The sequence below is a fragment of the Pelodiscus sinensis genome, chromosome 32 (assembly GCF_049634645.1).
Source record: "Pelodiscus sinensis isolate JC-2024 chromosome 32, ASM4963464v1, whole genome shotgun sequence".
Lineage (NCBI taxonomy): Eukaryota > Metazoa > Chordata > Testudines > Trionychidae > Pelodiscus > Pelodiscus sinensis.
The window spans coordinates 4783089-4791482 of NC_134742.1; positions in this window are offsets into that span (position 1 = coordinate 4783089).

The window sequence follows — 8394 nt, forward strand, 5'->3', positions numbered from 1 at the left end:
GAAGCCCCGGGGCCAACCGCCCCCTCCCCGCCAGAAGCCGACACTACCTCCGTCTTCTCTGGAGGTAAGTAGTAGGGCTTCTGGGGGGGTGGGAGGGAAACGGGGGCGGGGCTGACAGGACGCCTCACGAGCGACTGGTCGAGGCCTCGAGATCGACCAGTAGCTCGCGAGCGACCAGTTGGTGACCACGGCTGTACAGACTAACTGAGCTGTCCCCTGAAGCTGCTCTAGATAGTTAAGACCAAAACAGACTGCAGAGCACTTCAAAAATATCTCACCAAACTAAGTGACTGGGCCACAAAATGTCAAATGAAATGGAATGTGGATAAATGTAAAGTAATGCACATTGGAAAAAACAATCCCAACTGTACAATAGGATGGGGACTATTTAGCTACAACTACTCAAGAGAGATCTTGGAGTCATCGTGGATAGTTCTCTGAAAACAAACGCTCTGTGTGCAGTGGCAGTGAAAAAAGCAAATAATGTTAGGAGGAGTTCTTGACCAAATAGACTCACAGACAGGCAGACAGGCAGACATGCAAACTCTCTAAAATATACAGTGGATTTCTATTTTGTGAAGTAAGTTACAAACTTCTGGAAATCCAGCAGTAGGGGAAGCATCTTTCTCTGTCGTCCCTGCTACTTAACTCTCCATTTGTGGCATGGAATCATTTTGCCTCTGACATGTAGGAAGATGTATAACGCAGCAGTTCCTAATGACGTCAGTGTGGAACCAACATATACTGGGGAGATGTATAGTGGGGATGCCCTCTGCGGGGAAGCCTCAAAAATAGTCTGAGGCAGGCTCCATTACTGAGGCCATGCTACCTGGACATAGAGCCCTGGGAAGCCCTGGGGAGTAATTAGTTTGAATGACTCTGGGGGGTTTTAACACAAGCCCTTACTGGCAGGGCGTTCTCACGTCCTTGGCAGGCCTCCACCTTCTGTACCTGAGGTGCCAATGCAGGAACAGCCTGGGCAGTGCGTAGCCGGCACGGCTCTCCCATTGGCCGTTGGGAAGGGTGCGGGTGAGTCACTCCGCTAGGGGCTGTGGGCGGGAGGGAGAGGCAGAGGACAGGTGGGATGGAGTAAAGCAGTCCCCTGCCTTCTCCTTCTGACTGCTCCATCCCAGCACAGGGCCATAGGAACAGGAACCCGGTGAGCCAAAGGATTCGGGGGGGGGGGGGGTCCTCCAGCCCGGAGTTGAGTCCAGTCTCTCAGGTACAGCTCAGTCACTCCCATGGCTCGCCCAGGTACCAAACCCATGTAAATGACCCCCCCACCCCCACCGCCACCCCAAGTGTTCACATTCCTCTGTCCGCAGGCCCCCGAATCCCCGAAACCTTCCTCTCTGCAGCTGCTCCCCTGGCCAAGGCTGCAGGTCTGGTTTCTGCCTCTGGGCCAGGCTGGGGAGGGAGGGGCTGCAGCTGTTTCTGCAGAGCCAGAGAGGAGGGAGACCCTGGAGAGCGGGTGGGAAACAGCCCAGCCCCCCAGTAAAGCCCCTCTCGGCAGCCCTGCTCACGGGGACAGAGCAGTGTCACAGGGGCTGCTGGAGGTGAGATGGCACCAACCCCCCCCCCCCCCCCCCCGCAGCATGGACTGGAGTGAGGGGGCTTTGCCCGCCTCAGGGGAAGGGGCCTCGTGCTGCAGGGCGGAGCCGCCGGGCTGGGTAAATTCCAGGCTGCTCGCAGAGGGAACATGGGGAAGCCCGGAGGCACTGGAACCGGGGGAGGGTCGGACAGGCTGGGCCTGGTCACTTTGGCTCCCACCCCCTCCCCTTCCAGACCTGAGCGGCCGTGCAAGGTGTCTGCACACGGGCTGGTTTGCAAGTGCCGTGTCTGTAGGTTTGTGCCCCCTTTGCACTGGGAGCTGTGGGGCTGCGGGTGTCTCTGAATGTCGCCCTGGCGCTGTGCAGCGGGGTCACACCCCACACAGAGCGGCATCAGCCCGGCCTCCCCGCTCGGGGCTCCAGCCAGGGACATGGGCTGTGCCCCAGCCCCAGGGACAGACCAGGGACGGCAGCGCTGGGCCAGCGAACCAGGGGGCCTGTCGGTGACCTGGTTTGGGACACAGGAAGTACCAGCCTCTGCCACAGAATGGAAAAGGCACCGGCAGCCCCTCGGTTTGGTCTCTTCTCCTGCACCTCCCTCGGGAGCAACCCGGCTACAAACCAGTCTCTGAGGGGAGCAATGGGGGGGGGGAGGGATTCGGGATCCTGTGGGGGAGGGGACCGGAACCGGGGCAATGGGCCACCCAGGCCCAGCACTGGCAGGGGAGCCTTTCCCGTGTTTGGGGAGCAGCAGCCTCCAGAGCCCTGCCCCAGCCGGCCACTGTCTGATGGGTGCACGGCCCCGGGCACAACGGCCGGTGTCCCCTTTGGGCCCCGCTCCCAGGCAGAGTCGGCAGCCACAAGGGTTGGGTCAGTGTCTGGGGCTCCCCTGCTCATGGGCTCCAGGACAGGCCTCCCTCCCCAGCCACAGCAGGGCCGGTCCCAGGCTAGGTTGGGCCAGGGGAAGGGACACACCACAGGTGTGAGAAGACCAACCATGGCTGGGTTCAAACCAGGTAGGGGGGTCTGCCCGGGCAGGTCTGGGCCTGAGGATTCGGGCTAGGAAGGGGTGACCGGCCCATGGAAGATCCCAGCTACAGCAGAATTGGGACCAAGGGTGAGGGAAGGGGCATGTCCAGGCACCCACAGGTCCCGGTGTATTGGCTGCAGCTGGGTTCGGGCTGGGAGCCCCCAAGCCCTTCCTCCCTTCTCTCGCTCTGCCCAGCCAGGGGAGGAAAGAGACGCTCCCCTTGGAGCCAGAGTCCAGCCAGCCCCCGAGGGTCACTAGCTGAGCGCCCGCTACAGCCCTCGCTCTGCCGGCCGGGCTATGGAGGGGCCTGCGGGGGCTGCCACTGAGCAAGCAGCTCAGGTTTAATCCTCAAGCACCAGCACAAACCCTGCAGCCAGGCCCTGTCACTTGCCTCCGCACAAGCTCAAAGGGGAGGGGGAAGCCCTGTTAACTCAGGGTGGGGGGAGGAGACAGGAGGCCCCATCTCTCCCATCCTGGCTCTTTGTTTCTGTCACGGGCTGTGGGGGGGGGTCACCGGCCTGCACCCCCATCCACAGCCAGACATGACTCTCAATTGGAAGTCGAACTGAAGGTTTATTTGAAACAAAATACAGGACTATGCAGCACTTTAAAGACTAACAAGATGGTTTATTAGGTGAGGAGCTTTCCTGGGCCAGACCCACTTCCTCAGATCAAATAGTGGAAGAAAATTGTCACAACCATATATACCAAAGGATACAATTAAAAAAACGAACATATATGAAAAGGACATGTAGCGCCCCCTCTCCACCTGGTTACCTTCTTTTAAAGCCAATCTCCTTTCAGGTTTGGATGGATAGGTCTGGGTTCTTCTGGATCCCGCCACCCACTCAATTTTATTCTTTCTGATTGATGTACTTGGCGGTGTCTCCACCCCCCTCACTCCTTCCTGGCAGGGTTGCCAGGGCAGCTTGGGAGGAAAATTCTAACCCAGGATAATCCCCACGTATTTGCCAGATAGTTGGAGACCCCCAGAAAATAACACAAACACATACACTATAATAAACATAATTATATTAAACAGGAGACAATTATAACAGAACAGGGTAAAACACTATTTTTAGGGTCACCGGTGCCCAGCAACTGTAAGGTCAGTGTCCCGTTCGTACGTGTACTTTGTTGGGGCCTTGATGACTGTTGACCACACAATCCTTCTCTGCAATGGTTTAGCAGTGGGGCTGACTGGGTCCAGTACAGCCCAAAGGACTCACACATGGGAGAAGGCAGTAAATCCCTCCACAGTTTAATATGCTGCAGGTAATAAAATCCCCAAACAAATTCCCTGCCTAACTAAAAATTGGTGCACTCACACACTCCATGGATGAGCCTCAGGTTGAGAGATGACTCAGTCTCTGCAAAGGGCTGCTCTCTTCTCACAGGGGTCCTCTTCAAGCAGGAACCAGGCTGCTTCGATCCCAGGATTCCCCCTCACCGCGAAGGGGTGCAGGGCTCAAGATGCAGACCCCACAACTGCACCAAAATTCAAACTACAGCCTCCCAGCCCAGCATTCAGACCCACACAGCAGGCAGCAGCCCTGAACTTGCTGCTAGAGCTGAGCTGACCATGCAGTGACTCTCTCACCCAGGGAGCTAGAGCCAACTTAGCCTGGCTGGGGAAGCCTCCCAGCAAACTCCACAACTGGGAATCACCAGTGGAGACATAAACCCAGCTGAGGGATCCTGCCTTCCGGTCCCTAGAGGCTAGTTCTCAGGGGGAACCCTGCATGCAGGCCTGGGGTTCACTAGCTCCCACACAGCCAGTCCTCCCCTTTCCCTGGCTGGCTCCAGACTCCCCTCAACAATGGTCTCTCCTTCCCCCTGGGAGGGGCATCTCACTTCCTATGGGTTGCCGGGCAGACTCTGGCCCTGGTAGGGAGGGGGAGCCAAGGCAAACTCAGAGCCTCTCCCTGAGCTGCCAGCAGACAAAGCCCCGGGAATCCAAGTAATCTCCTTGGGGGTTACACTAATCAAATTTCAGAACAGAAAGGGGAAGGGGGGAGGTAAATGTCTGTGAGCTAATGATATTAGAGATGATAATGGGGGAAGCTATCTTTGTAATGGGTACGGTAATTAGAGTCTTTATTTAAACTTAAGTGTAAAGTGTTGAATTTGAGCATGAATGACAGTTCAGAGGATTCTCTTTCAAGTGCAGTCTTAAAAGGCCTTTGAAGCAGGATGCAGGTGATCAAGTCGTTGAGACAGTGTCCTTTCTGGTTGAAATGGCAAGAAACTATTTTTTCTTTGTGATCCTGTCTAATATCTGTTTTGTGGGCATTGATCCTTTCGCAAAGTGTCTGAGACGTTTGTCCAATGTACATAGCAGACAGACACTTTCGGCACATGATAGCATAGATTATATTTCTGGATGCGCAGGAATATGTGTTCTTGATCTTATAACTCGCTTGGTTAGGTCCAATAATGGTATCAGCAGAGTGACTATGTGGACAAAGCTGGCAACGGGGTTTGTTGCAAGGGAAGGTACCAGGGTTGTGTGGTATGTCCTGTGGTTGTTGGTAAGAATCATCTTGAGGTTAGGTGGTTGTCTATAGGAGACTATGGGTCTGTCTCCCAGAGCCTCTCGGAGTTTAGTATCCTGTTCCAGGATAGGCTGTAGTTTATAGATAATGTGTTGGACAGGTTTAAGTTGGGGGCTGTAGGTGATGACAAGTTGTGTTCTATTGCTGGGTTTTTTGGGTCTGTCTGAAGTTGATGGTTTCTAGGTATTTGTCTGGCTCTTTCAATTTGCTTTTTTATTTCTCCGGGTGGGTAGTTGAGATTTATAAATTTCTCCCTGCCCGCTCCTCTTGGGAATGTCGGGGGAGATTTCACTGGGGGCCAAGGAACCGAGAATTCTCTAGCTCCGCACGACCATGGCCCCTGACCCCACTTACCATCCACATTCTCCTGGGCGCTGGGTGCTGCAGGGAGTGTCTGACCCCCCGGATCAGCTCTGGCTCAGGGCGGGAGGACTCCAGCCGGGTGCGGCTCCCCATTGGCCTGTGGCTGGACAGGACACAGCAGGGAGCAGTGACCCTGTCGCCCATTGCAGCCTGGCCCTGAGAGCTGGGCCCAATGTGGGAGGGTGCAAGGGGAGCCCCTCAGCAGCCATGGAGAGAAGCCAGGCGGGAGGGCAAATTGACCCTGAGCCTCGTACACCCTGTACCACCGGGTCTGGTGGGGGGGAGGGGGGCTTTGTGTGTGGGGCACAGACTGGCAGTCAGCAACATGGGATAGGTGCTGGAACGATGGGCTCTCTAAGGCACAGACTGGCAGGTAGTCAGGGATGTGGGGCAGTGGCTGGCAGAGGGGGCTGTGTGTGTGGGGCACAGACTGGCAGTTTTTCAGGTACATGGGGGGTTGGTGACTGATAATATGAGACTAGCTGGTCTCGTGAGGATGTCTGGGTGGGGAAGTTTCTAGGCTGTGGGAGATGGGGGGTGGGGTTTGGACGGGGGGCACAGGCAGTGCTGGGCTGTGTCTGCACTGATGACACAGGATGCAGAGTTAACGGCCTGTGTTTCGGGGGAAGCTGGACCAGCCGACGTGGTTTCTGGTGCTTCCTTTGAGCATCCCCCCGGGAGCAGGTCGGGGCTGTTGTGTTCACTAGTCTGATGACGATGATGATGGAGGAAATGTTGCCGTTCAGCTGAGTGTGAGCAAAAGCAACACACACGCCCAGGAGAAACCACGTCCTAGTTCCAGTGCCCAGTGCTCCCCTCACATCCCTCTTCTAGCCTATAGGCCTGGTGCGACTGGGAACCTCTCCTGGGACCCCCCTCTCTGCCCTGGTGCAGAGTCCTAGAATCACTGGGCTGGAGGGGCCCTGAGGAGTCAGCTCGTCCTGTTCCTGCTCAGAGCAGGGCCCAGCCCAACTCACTCACCCCAGCCAGGCCTTTGTCCGGTCTGGCCTTAAAATCCTCTCAGGACAGAGATTCCCCCCCCTCCCCAGGCCTCCCGCTCCAGCGTTTCCCCAGCCTCCGTGAAATCGTTTCCCCTAATACCCACCCCAGAGCTCCCCAGCTGCAACTCGAGACAGTCGCTCCTTGGTATCCCCTCTCTGGCCATGGACAGACCCTCTTAGGCCTCTGCCTGGCCTGCATCCTCTGCCTCACACACCCCCAGCACAACCGGCTGTGAGCCCCAGGCCGGACCTTCCTCCTCAGCCCTCGCTCTGGTCACACAACAAATGGCCTGGTAGCACTTTACAGACCAATAAAACATGCAGGTGGGATCATGAGCTTTGGCGGGCTCAGCCCCCTGCTTCAGATGACCGGGGGCTGGGGGGGGCATCAACCCTGCCCTGCGAATCAGCCCCCCCGTCCTCCTGGGCCTGCCCCCGAGGGAGCGGAGTAGAAAAGCCTCTGGAGCTGCTCAGGCCGGGCCGACTGCAGGAGGAGGAGGATGCGCAGGGAGCTCCGGGCCCAGGGGAGCCGAGGGGGCAGGAGCCTCCAGCAGCAGCCGTGGCCAGGGAGGCCCTCGGACGGGCCGTGCCCACAGGCCGCGTGAGGGGAGAGACGCCAGGGCTGCTAGGAAGGGGCCCAGGGTGGGGATTGTTCCTGGGGGCTCAGCGTGTGGCTGTCGGAGTCCCTGCTCCTCGGCCAGCAGGGCCCAGGGCTTGGGCCCAGGGACACGGGGGCTCAGGCGACGGGGCGGGAATGGGAGCGTTTGTGCTGCCAGCTCCCATCGGCGGCCCTTGGACTGACATGGGTGGGAGGAATTGGACCGGCTGCCCCGCGCTCCGCAGAGGGAAACGGGGGCTCCCCAGTGCTGAGCTGCTCCAGACAATTCTTTCCCCGCCGTGTGGCTGGGGGCTCCGGCCAGAACACGCCTGCTCTGACTGACCCCGTGTTGGGGGGGGGAGGGCTTGTCAAGGGGTCAGAGGGGCAGAGCCTGTGGGGGTTGGGTGGATGCGGCTGCCCCCCTCTGCAGAGACCAAGTCGTGCAATGGGGGATTCTCCATCCCTTGCCATCACTGAGCCGTGACGTGAGGGCGTCAGTAACAGCCAGGGCAAGTGGGGCTGGAGGGCAAGTGGGGCTGGGGCCGGAGGGGTGGGGGAGGTTTTGAGGCCTGCAAGGTGCTGGGGGTCAGACCAGATGCTCATGATGGTTCCTTCGGCCGTTCAAGTCTGAGCCCATGAGACCGGCCTTTGGGCTGCTCTGGGACTCCTGACCCCAGCTATGACCCACAGCCCCTGCTCTGACTCCTAGGCATGACTGCTCCAGCCAGGAGTCTGGGAGGGCTTTGCCTGGGGAGGGGGCTGTGCCTGTGGGCTGCATCCCAGTGAGGGGCTCTGCTGGCACCGCTCTGTCCCCACAGGCCCTGGGGTGTAGCCGCCCCCTCGGCTGTCATGGGAAAAGTGTTTCAAGTCCTTCGGTTTGCAGGGAATGGCTGAGACCGACCCGCGCGTGCGCTTAAGGCCCAGAAATCAAAGCTCATACAAACCATTATTGGTTGATTTCTCTTCAATCTTTTTATTTTAAACCAGTCTCACAATTTTTTTACTTGGCTCCTGCTGTTGCTACCCCTGAGGTGGGTGGAGATTTTGGCGTTGAAGGAGCATCTCTCGGACACCACGAATCACTTCTCCTCTTCCCGGCAATGCAGGAGAAGGCAGCAGGGACTCCAGAGTCAGCGGGAGGCTGGATACGTCTGGGCTGGCCCCAGTGGCCGGCAGACACAGAGTTCTGGGCCTGGCTGAGCAGCAGGTTTCTTTTCACACCCGTCGGTTCCCAGGAGTCTCTGGCCACTCCCTGCCGTGGGTGCTGCCGTGTGAGCCCTGCCCTGGCCCTGGGCGT